A 15,721-nucleotide genomic window follows, 5' to 3' on the forward strand; every position below is an offset into this window, starting at 1 on the left:
TTGTTGTCACTGTGTGTTGGGGGGAGAGAGCAGGGGGGGAGGCTCAGCTAATCTCAATGTACACATGTTGTACTTTGACAATAAAGGTTTAATAATAATAATAATAATAATAATAATAATAATAATTGTTGTTTTGTTGTTATTGTATTATTATTATTATTATTATTATTATTATTATTATTATTATTATTATTATTATTATTATTATTATTATTATTATTATTATTATTAAACTCCGTTTCTCCTTAAGAAAAATGAAAACAAACCGAGGCTTGGCCGCTTCGCCTCTGACGTCACGGCTTCACCTGCGGCACCCGCGAGCTCCGGGAACGCGGCGCCCCTAGGGAAATGAAGGGCAGGACGGCGAGCCAATGGGCGCGGCGAGCGGTGGCCGAGGGGTGGGGGCGGGGCGTGGCCCGGCCGTTGGAGTGACGTCAGAGGAGGGAGGTTGGCACCCAGGGCAGGTGGAAAGGACTCTCCGGAGCGGCTGGAAGCCTTGGAAAAAAAAAAGTGGGGGGGGAAAGCGCGGAACTGCGGGCTTTTCCCCGCCTCCTTTCAAGGGGCGAAGAAGTTCAAACTTTCCCACGGCCGTCGGGCTCGCTCCGGCCTGCTTGGCAAAGAAGCTGCGGTGCAGGTAAGGGCAGATGGCGAAGGACAAGGTGGGATACCGACCCGGAGGACTGGGGGGAGTTTTGCCCCCTGGAAAAGAAAGAAGGATGCGGAAGATGGCATGGGGATCAGAAAAGGGGAACTTTCTCCTTTCCAAGTCTTGCAGGTGGGAGAAAAGAGGGGGGGGCGCGTGGAAAGGCGATGCCTTCGCCCTCCACCCCTCCCACCCCCAAATCTGGCATGTCGTAGATTATTGGGGGGGCCGCCCACATAACTGCAAATTTAAAAAAAAACGGTGTGGGGGGGAGATATTAGGCTGGGTGGGATTTCCCCGATCTGAGGGTCAGGCTGGCTCCCTCTTAGGCTTAGACCCCAGAGTGTTATCGAGCGGGGGTGCAAACGCGCCACCCTTCGCCATCCCGGGGAACTCGTTAACTCGCCTAACCTGCTTTGAATTTTCTTCCTGCCGATGCTGGAATGACTTGGCATTTTGAGCGCCGGGGTGCGGTGACGTTCCCGGTGCCGTTAATCAGCAGAAAAGTGCTTTATGGGGCGGGGGAAAAGAAAAAGAAAAGAAGATTCCGAGTCTCTAATGGACGGGGGGGGGCAAGGACCGGTGCCTGCGTTTCCCCTGCCTCTGTTCCGGCCGTGGTAGAAGCCCTGTGGCAAAAATAAAATAAAATAAAATAAAGTCGTGAGTCTGGGGGCATCTTTTCCAGCTGGTAATTTGTACGAAGTGGCACCAGCTTTGCCGAACTGCAGCTCACTTCATCAGATGCACAGAGCACTCCGTGGCGTTTGATAAAAAGAGCTGCAGCCTATGAACGCCGTGTGCCTCTTCCTAAAATTTCTCAATAGGAAAAGATGCCACCAGACTCCTGATTGTTCATGCCTGCTGATCACAAAAATGTTTCTTCTCCCTTCCCTTTCCAGGGGGAAAAAGGCTGGGAAGGAACAGCTGTTTACCTTCCAAAATCAGCTGATTGGGGTGCCCCATCTCCCAGCTCTTACTGTTGCCACTGCCATCACCATTGTTTTGGTTGTGAAAGGTTTATCCCTTGTCACTCTTGAGTTTTATAAATCCAGCAAATTCCAGCCGAGGAAACTAAATTGCGTCAGGTTTACCTTGAGGAAATTCTCCTGGGGAACATCTGGTCTCTTGGAACCTATGCCAGAGCTGGGTACATTTTGTTGACTGGCCTGGAATTCAGCAATCTACAACAGGGTGGAAGGCAAAACAAACTTTTCTTACAGGAGACCTGCCATCCCAACCTTCAGTGCAGGTTCAAGGGCTGAGTAGCTGTAACACCACAACCGGGGGACAATGATAAAAGCCATCTTGCAAAGAAACTCATTTGATTATTAAACAAATGCATATGGTCACCCAACTCAAACATATGTGACTTCCCTTGGTGACTTAAAAAAATCACAACGTTAATATAAATCCATAAAAAACCCACTTTATGGCAGCAGCAATGCAATATTTATTAATTAAATCTGGTAGGGAGCAGCCTGGGGCAGAAACTAAGAAGGGATCTTGATTTTTTTGAAAGAAACAAGAAATGCTAAGGGTGATTGTCTCTCCAGCACAAGCATTTAGAATTCTGCTTGAGTCTGATGTGGCAACCTCCCTTTAAAAAAAAAAGACTTCTGTTACTTTAAAAATTAATGGTAGTTTGGTAATACAGCAGCTTTGTTGACTGGCGGCTGCTTCATTGCATATGTGTAATGTATCCTTAGCTGGCAAGTACTCTACACCCCTACATGGAGAGAGTTCTCTCAAGTACTAACAGTACTAATCACGGAGGTGGGATCATGGATTTGACAACCTCAGGGCAGAACAACCCTGAAACTTAGGAAGCTCTGCAGACCGATTTTTGCAAGGCTAGAATGTGACAACTTTATGGTTGGTTGCACATGGCTGAAGGATCAGTATTCCTAACTAGGTCTCATAATTCACAGCAGCTGCTGAGAAGTGTTCTCATCATGTAGGAGATACAGGCAGATGTTTAGTCCTGAAAGAATGCATGGCTTGCTTACGTGAGATTGGTTTGGAAGTTCTAATGTTGGATATTGGAACTGCTTATTGTGTAGTTACTGGCTGTCATTTGCATAAGGAGCTTTGCAAACCTTGGAAGTGGATATTTTAATTGGAGCTTTTCCTTCTCAAGCCCTGCTCTATAGATATTTTTCTCTCCTGTGCATTCTGTTTCTTGTTCGTCTCCATTTTTTTTGCTTTTAAAAGATGCAAAAATTCCTTCTCAAGAGAATATGAAGTTAAGAGTATGCCACTAGCATGTTCCACTAGGTTATTTTTCCCCTTGTGTTTTGCCTTATAATTTGAGAACTTCCTCCTTCTCTTGTTACTATTTGTATTACTCCTACACTTTCTCGTTACTCGTCCCAGCTTCTGCCAACCTAGCAGTTCAAAAGCACGTCAGAATGCAAGTAGAAAAATAGGGACCACTCCGGTGGGAAGGTAACAGCGTTCCGTGCGCCTTTGGCGTCTAGTCATGCCGGCCACATGACCACGGAGACGTCCTCGGACAAGCGCTGGCTCTTCGGCTTTGAAACGGAGATGAGCACCGGCCCCTGGAGTTGGAAACGACTAGCACGCATGTGCGGGGGAATCTTTACCTTTATCTACACTTTCTGGCTTAAATTGTGAGGATGCTAACCCTATAGCATACCTTGTATACCCTGGAGTTTTGCATATCAATTACCTATTTACGAATCTTTGTGCCAATTTTAGTAAGGGGACGGTTATATATTCCCAGAATGCAGAAATTGTGTTTTCTTTTTAGATTTCTGTTGCACAACAAACATAATCCTAACCAGAGCTGGGTTAATCAGAAATACCAGGGATAGCAGGCAACAGAGGAAAATAGGAAGGATTGTCTGAATGAGGCAGCATGAATTTTAAACGTGACATTGGAACTCTTCAAGGAAGCAAAAGGTCTTGGACTGGCTTCCTATTTAATTTTTTCAAAAACTTTTTGTAGCGTCAGGGTCAGTCCTGAGATGTGCTTCATCAGTTGTTATGGTTCAAACCCTGCTGCACAACCACACCCAGCCCTGTGGAAAAGCATGTGTAGGTTACGTCCTAGGGATTCTCAATGAAATCACCAGACTTCATTCACACGCTTGAGCAAGGCTGTGGTTTGCCTATTCGTTTTTTTTATGTTTATATATTTATATATTATAATTTTACATTCCCAGACAGAATTTTTAAAAAAAACAAATTATAGCTAATCTTATATGACTTGTAAATCTATGATTTTTAAAAAATCTAAAATGGGGCCGCTTAACAATCATCACATTCACTTAACAACTGTGGCATTTTTAAAAAAAAACAATTGCAGCATTAAGAACCACTGCAAAAACAGTTGCAAAATCAGCCACGGTCACATGATGACCTGCTTAATAACCGCCACAATTTATGACTATAAATTATGGGCTCAGTTAGGGTTGTAAATCAAAGGCTAGTGTATTGGGAAATAAGAGGTAGTGGTACAGTATGTATTTGCTGGGAGGAATCTCAAGATTTTGCAAAAGTTAGCCATGCTGATTAGAGAAGAAGATGCTGGCAGATCTAGATCAGCGTATCCCAACCTTAGGAACTTGAAGATGCGTGGACTTCAACTCCCAGAATTCCCCAGCCAGCTGGCTGGGGAATTCTGGGAGTTGAAGTCCACGCATCTTCAAGTTCCTAAGGTTGGGAAACGCTGATCTAGATGACGCCAGATAATGGAATGATACAGTGCAATTTTGCTGTCAACAGATGGGAATAAGATTTTGCACTCTTGATTATCAGACATTTAGAAATGGAACAGTTTAGACTGGAAAAAGAAACACATTAAACGTGGAAAGATAAATCATGCAGAATTATCAAAGAGCCATCCTGATCTTTCAGCTGGTCATTTATATTTACTTCTGAAAATACTTCTGCTCAGCATGTCTTCATTATAGAACAGTGTTTTCAAATTGGCAACTTTAAGATCTGTGAACTTCAAGTCCTTGAATCTCACAGCTGGCTAGGGAATTCTGGGAGTTGTAGTCCACACATCATAAAGTTGCCCAATTTGAAAAAAAATTGCTATAGAATTTCTTACCCAACAAAGCTTCTAGCAAGGGGTCAAACAAAGCTAAGGATTCCAGCAGAGAATAATGGCAGGTCACCTTGCTTGGCCTTAAGTCCTTCACTGAGTTGTTTATCTTGCAAGCCTAGCATCAGGTTCTCTGAGACTGCGGGCTTTTGATTTTAAATTGTAACTTAAAATCCATGTAATCCTATTCTTGTTTGTTTAGAAGTAAATCCTGTGGAGTTCAATGAGACTTATTCCCAGGTCAGTTTTTATAGTAGGCCGGGCTGACCTATAACTCTTCATACTTGAATTCTCTATCATTTTGATGGCACAAATACATGCAAGCTGCCCTTTAAGCCTATCACAAGAGCTTATCCTATTTGGTTTAGATAAATATTTGAGTAGTTGGGGCTGCTTTTTTGGTGGGAAAAAAAGGGAAAATGGGTTGTTTGAGAGCTGCATAGGGAAAGTGCACAGCTAACAGACATCATAAGAAATGGAAAGCTGAGATGCTTGGCCTGCTGTTCCCTGGGGGGAGCATTTAAAAAGCATTTGTAGGGATCAGAAATTTTTCCCAGCTTTCACAGTTTTCTTTAGGTTGAAAATTGAGGAATAAATCACTGTTATTTACATTATAGTCACCTCAAAGTGACTGTTTTGGCAAAAAGAGGAATTTAAAAGCCCCGTTGAGCGGGGATATTATTGAATTCGTACATCAAAAGATTTCAGATGATCCCAAAAGGTCTCGTCAAAAGCAGTGAGTTTTAAACACATTACAGTTGTTAATATTTTTACTCTGGATCATGTATAATCTGTAGCTGTCCCTCTCTTTCCCCTCACCCCACCCCACCACAGTTTAAAGCCTACATCAGTCCAGCCCCTCTATGCATCTAATGGTGAGCCACATGAAAGCTTAAGTTCTCAATGAAACTGGTTACAGCAGTCGGAAAAGGCTGTACCATATTTCATCTGATTTTTGCCATTCTTATTTAGTAAGCACTTGGATAAATATGTTTCCAGGGGAATATTAAAAATTTTGCATCAGAAATGCAAATGTCAAAAAAAAGAAAAGATGTTTTGGGGGAAAATGCTAAGCAAATTTTGACAGAAAAATGCTATCTATTTTGTCTTCTTAGAAACTTTGAGAAAATTCTGGTTTGGCTCTGACAGTGCTGATTCATCAGCAGTTTTCACATTGCCAGTTGAATGGGCTGCAAGTTGCTTGGAAAATGTAGCCTGGCCAGTAGGCAGACAGAGAGGGGTGGGGTGGGGGGAAGAAGCTGGGGAATTTTTAAACACATTGCTGATGGATGAAAGAGAAAGAAAGAGAAAGAAGCAAATAGTCATTATCATGTGGCTGCTGATGTGTGCAAATGGATTTCTGTTTAATATTCTTCAAAATGGGAACCGCAACAAAAAGTTGCAGTTGAAGTGCTCCTCTTTTTTTGGCTAACCAGACACTTGTACCTAGCCAGACTCAGCATTCTGTAATGAGGAAGCTATGCTCAGTTCTCATGAGTTTGCTCTTATGAAAGGGAAGTTAAACCCCTCCCCCCATTTTAATTTCCTTCTTTTTATTTCTGCAAACTCTGACGTTCCTCTGATGGTGCTGATTCTCAGCAGTTTAGTTCACGTGGCTGCGAAGCATAAATTTTCGGTGGTCCGGGATACTGTAATAAAAATGGATATTTCACGATTTGAATTGTAAGGTGCTTTGTAAATGGCAAATGCAAACCCTAAACTTCAGTTTAACTTGCATTGAAGTATAGCAATGCATTCCTGAACGTTGGGACTGATGCTTGTATCACCTTTGAAGCTTGTTCAAGGACCTGTTTGCATATTAACAGGAGCACAGCAGCTATGCCCAGTTTATCAGAACCAGCAAATTACTTGGATCTAAACATTACTGAACCCTGCAATGCTTACTACTGGCTGTGTAGATCCAGTTTTCAACAAGAGACATTCTTGCTGGTTGAATCTCAGCCTTTTAACCATTGAATTAGTCAAATGAACAACATTGCCGTTTAAATTGCTAGCTCTGAAGGAGAATACCCTCTCAAAGAAAAGGAAAGAAATTGGCTGTGCTCAATTACTTACCCCATGTGCTGAGGAAATAATAGTAATAATAATAATAATAATAATAATAATAATAATAATAATAATAATAATAATAATAATAATAATAATAATAATATGATGATGATGATGATGATGATGATGTTGGAAGGGATCTTGGAGGTCATCTAGTCCAACTCCCTGCTCAGGCAGGAAACTCTCTACCATTTCAGATAAATGGCTTTCCAGTCTCTTAAAAACTTTCAGTGTTGGAGCATCCACATTTTCTGGAGGCAGGTTGTTCCACTGGTTAATTGTTCTAACTGTCAGGAAGTTTCTCCTTAGTTCTAGGTTGCTTCTCTCCTTGACTAGTTTCCATCCGTTGCTTCTTGTCCTGCTTTCAGGTGCTTTGGAGAATAGCTTGACTCCCTCTTCTTTGGGGCAGCCCCTGAGATATTGGAACACTGCTATCATGTCACCCCTCACCCTTCTCTTCATTAAACTACGCATACCCATTTCCAGCAATCGTTCCTTATATGTTTTAGCCTCCAGTCCCCTAATCATCTTTGTTGCTCTTCTCTGTACTCTTTCTAGAGTCTCAACATCTTTTTTACATCATGGTGACCAAAACTGGATGAAGTATTCCAAGTGTGGCCTTACCAAGGCATTGTAAAGTGGTATTAATACTTTATGTGATCTTGATTCTATCCCTCTGTTAATGTCTAGGCTAACCCTTCAGGCATGGTGCCAATGCTGGGGAAGGGGCTGGGAGCATTTGAAAGTCTTACTATCACTTCATTTTCTTTACAGAACAAGGGGGATTTGACTGTCAATGCTCTGATGTTCCAGCGGATGATATTAGTTTAGCTGTGGTGGCGCAGTGGTTAGAATACAGTATTGCAGGATAATTTTGCTCACACTGTCAGGAGTTCGATCTTTGCTCAAGGTTGACTCAGCCTTCCATCCATCCGAGGTCGGTAAAATGTGGACCCAGATTGTTGGGGGGCAATAGGCTGACTCTGTAAACTGCTTAGAGAGGGCTGTAAAGTACTTATTGCTGTTGCTATTTACAATCTTTGCCATGGTTGTTAAGCCAATCGCTGTGAATTATGCAGTTGTTAAGTGAATCAGTCTTTCCCCATTGACTTTGCTTGTAAGAAGGCTGCAAATGATGGTCACGTGACCTCAGGATGCTGCAATCATTATAAATCCCTGCCAGTTGCCAAGCAGTTGAATGTTGATCATGTGACTGTAAGATCTGATGGTCGTAAGTGTGAGGACTGGTCATAAGGCAAAAAAAAAATAAGTACCATTGTAACTTTGGTGGTTAAACAAAAGGTGGTAAGTCGAGGACTTCCTGTATTATACATTATACAGGTAATCCTTGACTTACAACCATTTATTTAGTAACCATGCCTCTGGGAATGGGGATGCTGTGATGATCATAAGTGTGAGGACAAGTCATAAGTCGATTTTTTTCCCAGTGCCATTGTAACTTTGAATCCTTGCTAAATGAATGGTTGTAAGTCAAAGTACCAGTACTTCACCACCAGAGGATGGTGGTTATCTGCTAACAGAGCTCCTCTTTTGACTGTACCTATTTATTTATCTCTTTGATGTGTGTTGCTGCCTATCGTATGCAGCATAACTCTGAGCAGCTCATAATCAACCATAAAACAATAAAAGCTGTAAGAAACATAAAAGCCAACAAAGAACTTCCCGTTGACATCCAACACAACTCATCCCCAGACATCCAGAAACAATATTAAAGGGGTTCCCTGAACCCCATTCTCACCCTATATCCTAAGACTTGTATGAAAAGCCATTCATGGGTCATGGGAAGGCCATAAGGATGGGGACCTGCCGAATCTGGGATCAAAGTCAGATCTTAAAGGCTTTTCAGAACTCCATATCTCACCTTATTGCAATTTAGGGGCTTGTGAGCATTTTAATTTGCACTGTTGATGCAACTGGAGGTGTCCAACCTGGCAACTTTATGACTTGTGGACTTCACTCCCAGAATTCTTCAATCAGCATGGCTGGCTAGGAAAGTCTGGGAGTTGAAGTCCACAGAACTTAAAGTTCCCAAGGTTAGACACCCCTGAGATACACTATCGCAACAACACGATTGGGGGTCTGGAGCCCATAGGCAAAACTTAGTACAGTCCAAATTTACGCTATGTTAACCAATTAATGCAATTTTTCTCTCTTCCCCTTTAGCCGTTTATCTATTTTAATTTTGTTCAAATGTCCAATGTTATATCTTGTTTTTGTTATATTGGTATAGTCCAGGGGTAGGCAAGCTTGGCTCTTTTATGACTCATGGACCTCAACTCCCAGAATTCCTGAGCCGGCATGGCCGGTTCAGGAATTCTGGGAATTGAAGTCCACGAGTCATAAAAGAGCCAAGCTTGCCTACCCCTGGTATACAGTAGTCTGTATCAGTCAATGTTATAAATAAGCTGTATTATGACTACCATAGCTGAAAGGCAACAATATAACAGGATACTAATAGGGTTAGTTTGTAGTTTAATTGCAAGAAAATGAAACAGATAATCTTAGAATGTAAATAAATTATTTAAAGAAAATTCAGCATATTTCAGCTCAAAAATCTCAGCTTTTGGGACCTTTTGTTCCAGAAAGTAAATAAGCCATTTTAGAGGTTTAATACCTACCATTAACAATATAGCCATTGCTAAGTTTTATTATTATAGAATAAAATAAGAACACAGTGGCTTGTGTGGTTAGGATGCTTGGTTGTAGATTAGCGAGCCCCCATTCTAGATCTGAGTGCTAAAAAGAAGCCCTCAGGGGTTGCCACATACAAGGGAGTCAAGCTATTCTCCAAAGCACCTGAAACAATGGATGGAAACTAATCAAGGAGAGAAGCAACCTAGAGCTAAGGAGAAATTTCCTGACAGTTAGGACAATTAACCAGTGGAACAACCTGCCTCCAGAAGCTGTGAATGCTCCAACACTGGAAGTTTTTGAGAAGAGACTGGACAGCCATTTGCCTGAAATGGTATAGGGGTTCCTGCCTGAGCAGGGGGTTGGACTAGATGACCTCCAAGGTCCCTTCCAACTGTTGTTGTTCTTGTTGTTATATTTATTTTTTACTTACATTCCCTGAACTCCAAATAAATCTGTTTTAAAATCAGCAGTAAAACTATTGGGCGTACATGTTCCTTTAAGCCAAATATTTCTCAGTTCCTGTTTTATGTGCATTAGTTCTGGTAAAGAGAATGAATCCAGATAACCATTGACCATTTTTATTTTCTTGTTTTGGCAAAATATACTTAGTAGACTGGTTTGGCAACTGCTCTGAGGCTGCTTTTATTGTAGCTTTTTTATGTGGTAAAAGCTGACAAGCGACTCACTGAGCCAATTGAGTGGAACAAGTTAATTAGTTACAGGAAAGGCCCCAAATCAGTGTGTATAAAAGTCCTTGTGAAAAATCAGTGGGATATTCTAAGCAGCCACACACAATTGAATGGTTGCAATAAAAAGAAGTACAACACATGAGCTTGGGATGGGCCTAAATCAGGAATGTAGCGTTGTGGGATCAAATATGATTTTTGTTGCTTCAGTACAATTGCTGTTTTTTCTCCTGGGACTCCTTATGGATAGGCTGGAAGAGGTGGTTCCTCAATTTGTCTTTTCTGTAAACTCAGAATATTAAGATTAAGGAAGATGGAAGGCAAAGTGGAACCCAAATGTGGATGCTCCATCACTGGAGGTTTTTAAGAAGAGACTGGACAACCATTTGTCTGGAATGGCACAGGGTCTCCTGCATGAGCACGGGGCTGGACTAGAAGACCTCCAACTCTGTTATTCTGTCCTGTTAAAATCTCTTCTGAATGAAGGCAAATATTCGTGTCCCAGGATATTGTTGCAGGATCCAATCGGTTTCTTGGAAATTCTCTCTCACCAGAATGAGAGAGAAGTTTCCTGAGGATGGGCTCCAGCATGAGTCCAAAACCTCTGCTCCTGGCTGACTGACCCAGATTGGATCCTGCAAATCTCTTCTCTTCCTCAGGGCAAAAAAGCTTTTAGAAAAATTCTTGGGCACTCCTTACTCTCCTGCTGAGCATTATGGTGCAGTCTTGAACTGGTCTGTCATTAAAAGCAGATGGAGCCAAGAACAAAGACCTGGGACAGAATGGAATCAGGGCTTTAAGTTTGCAAAAGTAATCGAAACCAAATACCATTAACGTAAAGTTCGTAAACCCTTACTGTGCATTTAATTTAATTTCGAGATCTTAATAATTTTTCCTCCCACTTAGTTGCGTTAACAACTGCACTGGTTCGCTTCACAATGGTGGCAATTAACCAGTGGAACCACCTGCCTCCAGAAGCTGTGAATGCTCCAACGTTGGAAGTTTTTAAGAAGAAACTGGACAGCCATTTGTCTGAAATGGTATAGGGTTTCCTGCCTGAGCAGGGGGTTGGACTAGATGACCTCTAAGGTCCCTTCCAATTATATTATTATTATTATTATTATTATTATTATTATTATTATTATTATTATTATTATGGCTGTAAAATTGAGTGTGGATCATTTAATCAACCATCTTGCTTAGCAACAGAAATTCTGGTCCCAATTGTTGTAAGTCGAGGACTACCTGTACACAGGAAACTGCTTATGAGAGAAACCCAAGCTGCCATGCTTAAAATGAGCAGATTAGTATTATATTTGTTTAGGGCAGTATTTTTCAACCTTGACCGCTTTAAGATAGGTGGACTTCAACTCCCAGAATTCCCCAGCCCGCATGGAACTTAACCTCCCAGTCTCTTAAAGTTACCAAGGTTGAAAAACGCCGATTTAGAGCAATGCTCGATTCTCAGCAGGGTATACGAACACCTTAGGCTGGATTTGCGTGATAAAACAGCTGCTAAGATCGGCCTGTTGGGAAGGAATGCTCAGATGCCTTCCAGGAAATACATTTTCCAATTACTGTATGAATGCACAACTCCCTGTTTGCATTCGGCTGCCTTGCATCACACCCCGTCCTTAAATTATTTTTCCCCCCACTGCTGGCTGATCAATTCAAGGCTGGCCTTTGCCAGCTGGCAGCAGGTTGAAAACCAGCTCCAGTTTCCTTGTTTGCAATGGATTTGGGGGTGTTTTCACACAGTGCGGAACCTGAAAGACAGGCTCTCCAACTAGGAGTGTTGTTTGCCAGTTGCCCAGTTTTCAGAGTTGAGCAAACTGCCTGGATTGACTTCCAAGTCTGCTTTTCAGAACCGCCGAGGAGAAAGGAGCAAACAGCAGATTTCTTTGTGTGGCTGGGTGCCACTAAGCCTAATCCTTTTCTCAAGGAGACATTGTTGGTTTCTGGCCATGAATTCTCAGCAATTTCATGCCCCTTGGCAAGGCTCTGTCCTCTCCTAGCTTAATGCGTGTGTTGGTGAGTTTCAAGCTGTTTGATCTTCTGAGAATCTCAACTTGTCTGAGCGGCAGACGAGTCGTGTGCATGGGATAATTTCAATTTTTCCAGAGCACTTGAAGAACTCTTAGAGCTAATCGAGGAGGGAAGAATGGAAATGAGATGTCTTCAGGGTAGAATAAAAAATAAATAAATAAGGCAAAACGGCACCCGAAGCTTGGCTTGCACCCAGGCAACGCTTTGATTGTAGCGTTGTGAGCAGTACAGATGATCCTCGACTTTAAAAAGTTCATTTAGGGACCGTTCAAATTCCTCTCTTGTTGGTGGTCATAAATTGAGGACTATCTATATTTAAAAGGTCCTTTTCACTGGGGAAAAAATGAGCCAGGTACATCATGTCTCTTCACCTCAATGCCTCCAGGGCCCGGAGAAACCCTAACCCTTCGAAGATAAAAATGGTCAAGCCTTGCTTTCTTCCTTCTCCAACTGTTACAAACAGCCTGGCATAGCTGCAGCTAGTCCTCAACTTACGACCACAATGGGGATCAGGTGGTTGTTAAACGAGTCATGCCTCATTTTTGCCATGGTGGTTCAATGAACAACTGCAGTTGTTAAGTGAATCACACAGTTGTTAAGTGGGTTTGACTCCCCCCCATGGCTTTGCGTGTCAGAAACGGTCTGGGAAGGTCACAGGTGTTGGTCGCATGACGCCAAGATCCTGCAAGTGTCGTAAATCCCTGCTGGTTGCCAAGTGCCTGATGGACATGACTGTAGGGATACTGCCGGGGCTGTAAGTGTGAGGACCGGCCATAAGTCACTTTTTTCCAGTACCATTGTAGCTCCAAATGGTCGCTAAACAAATGGTTGTAAGTTTGAGAACTACCTGTAAGCAACAGCTGAATCTGCACAGGTAGATCCTCGAGTTACAACCACCAATTGAGCCCAAAATTTATGTTTGTTAAGCGAAACATCCGTTAAGTGAGTTTTGCCCCATTTTACAACCTTTCTTGCCACGGTTGTTAAGTCAATCACTGTGGTTGTTAAGCTAGTAACATGGTTGTTAACTGAAATCTGGCTTCCCCATTGACTTTGATTGTCAGAAGGTCGCAAAAAGGGATCACGTGACCCCCAGGACTCTGCAACCATCATAAATATGAGTCAGTTCCCAAGGGTCCGAATTTTGATCACGTGATCCTGGGGATGCTACAGTGGTCGTAAGCGTGAAAAATGGTCCTAAGTCACTTTTTTTCACTGCCGTTGTAAGTATGAGCAGTCACTAAATGAACTGTTGTAAGTTGAGGACTTACCTATATTGCCCAAACCTTTTTGATTCCCTCCCTTTTACAATTGAATCTGTTAGTGGGCTTCTAGCTTCTAGCAGTTTTATTCCTCGTGTTTTCTTAATGGAAGTCCCTTCCTGCTTCTTATTACATAACTAAAACCATCGCCCATGAATCAAATGCAAGTAAATCCTCTTCTTTGAAGCCATTTCCCATTGAGTTTGGCTGAGTAGACCTGAAGAGATCGCAATTGCTATTGGGTGTCCCTGACTTGGGATCGGAGCAAGAGATTTCAAATAGAAATACGATCTCTGTGTATTGTATACATGCATGCGCTTTCAGCAATCCTTTGTGATCCCTGTTTTGCATACGGCAGGATTTTTTGTGGGGTAAGAAATACACCTCGGTAACCCTAGGAGAAAGCAAGATCCAACACAACTGAATGAAAGTGACAGTTAATTAATTTGCCTTGACATTTACATAAAATTTAAATTAAGTGTAGTTAATATGATTGCTCCCAAATCATCTAATTACTAATCTTCTTGTAAAACATCAAATATTTGGTAGCAAACTTTTGCAGGGGTACTTGAGGCTTTTAAAGAGCACAAGCAGAAATGAATCCTTACATTGTTTTATCTCTCTTTGGGATAGCATCTGTCTGTTGATTCCGTAAAACACTAGGCAGATAAATTGTTCCCAACCAATAAAACACAGATGCAAAATTTTAAATACAGAAAAACCAAATCAGAAACAATTAAACATGAGAACAGGGTATCCACCAAGTTCTGCAAGCTATAACTATAGCCTTTATAGTCCAAGTAATCCTTGACATATAACCGAAATGAAGCCTGCCCATTCTGGTTGTGTGTGTGTGTGTTGTAATCATCATAAAACAGGTCATCCAGGTGAGCAATCTGATTTTATGACCTTTTTGGTCATGGTTGTTAAGCGAATGCAGCAATTGTAAAAGTGGTGCCGTGAAGGTATTAAACAAAGCAATGATTCACTAAGGGCAGAGCTTTGCCAAAAATGAGAGTTCTGGTTCTTCAGTCAAACCATAATTAAATGAGGTCCCGCAACTAGGGGACATTGACATTGCTATTGCCGAGTGCCCGGCCGCATGACCACAGAGGGGGCCCAACCGTCGGAACTTTGAATCCGGGTCATCCTCTTTTTCAGTAAGTCGAGGACTATGTGTAAGTAGATGCCCAAGTTAGGCAGAAGGAAAGCGGTAACATCTTGATCAAAAAGACAACTCAAATATCTAGCAGCGGGATATGGTGCTATGAAATAAAACAAAAAAAAAGGACGCGGTGGCTCAGTGGGTTAGGACGCTGAGCTTGTCGATCAAAAGGTCGGCAGTTTGGCGGGTCGAATCCCGAGTGCCGCGTAACAGAGTGAGCGCCTGTTACTCGTCCCAGCTTCTGCCAACCTAGCAGTTCGAAAGCACGTAAAAATGCAAGTAGAAAAATAGGGACCACTACGGTGGGAAGGTAACAGCGTTCCGTGCGCCTTTGGCGTCTAGTCATGCCGGCCACATGACCACGGAGACGTCCTCAGACAAGCGCTGGCTCTTCGGCTTTGAAACGGAGATGAGCACCGGCCCCTAGAGTCGGAAACGACTAGCACGCATGTGCGGGGGAACCTTTACCTTTACCTTAATAAAACAAACAAAAAAGAAGCATCTTTTTGTTTCTTTTTTTAACTAACTTTTTCCCTTTAAAAAAAATATTAAGGGCAAGAGCACAAGGCTAGCAGGGAGGGGTCGCCTTCCGATAAGTATTGATTGTGATGTTGACATTTTTCACATCATTCCTGCTGGGTTTTGTTTTTTCCCATTGTGTTTCATTCTGCGGCTGGGTGGGAGTTCTCAGGAATGCCTGCAGACCCCCACCCCCTTTGAATCTGATACCTATTCTTAACCTTTGGAAAGACCTTGCTTTGATCTGGCTGATACAGCAGAAACACTGGCTGACCTTTGCCGCTGAAGGAAGCATTTTTCCCTGTTTCAGGGGGGGACTGGATGGCTTGATAAGGGTGATAATGGAAGTGTATATTGAGTGAGGAAGATTCTCAGAGATGACTCACACCCTGGACGGTATCTCTTTACTCTCCTACCATCCGGTAGGAGATACAGGAATATAGCCAGCCGTACCAACAGGCTGAAGAACAGCTTTTATCCGTGGGCTGTTAGGCTTTTGAATGGGATGTAATCTTATGCAGAGTTGACTTGGGAGGCCGGTGTGTGGTGTAGTTGGTTCACATAGTGTGGTGGGATGGAGGGTTTGTTGTCACTGTGTGTTGG

The 15,721-nt window shown here is 42.4% G+C and overlaps 1 protein-coding gene across 1 annotated transcript in view; it reads left to right on the plus strand.

Moving 5' to 3' along the window:
* Positions 1–448: 448 nt before the first annotated feature.
* EPB41 (erythrocyte membrane protein band 4.1) overlaps positions 449–15,721 on the plus strand; it is a 98,276-nt gene continuing 83,003 nt past the window's right edge. Inside the window, exon 1 of the mRNA XM_083369057.1 lies at positions 449–634. The gene's annotated coding sequence lies outside the window, so the exon portion shown is untranslated. The remainder of the gene's footprint in view (positions 635–15,721) is intronic.

This window comes from Vipera ursinii (assembly GCF_947247035.1).
Source record: "Vipera ursinii genome assembly, chromosome: 9".
In the NCBI taxonomy this organism is placed as follows: domain Eukaryota; kingdom Metazoa; phylum Chordata; class Lepidosauria; order Squamata; family Viperidae; genus Vipera; species Vipera ursinii.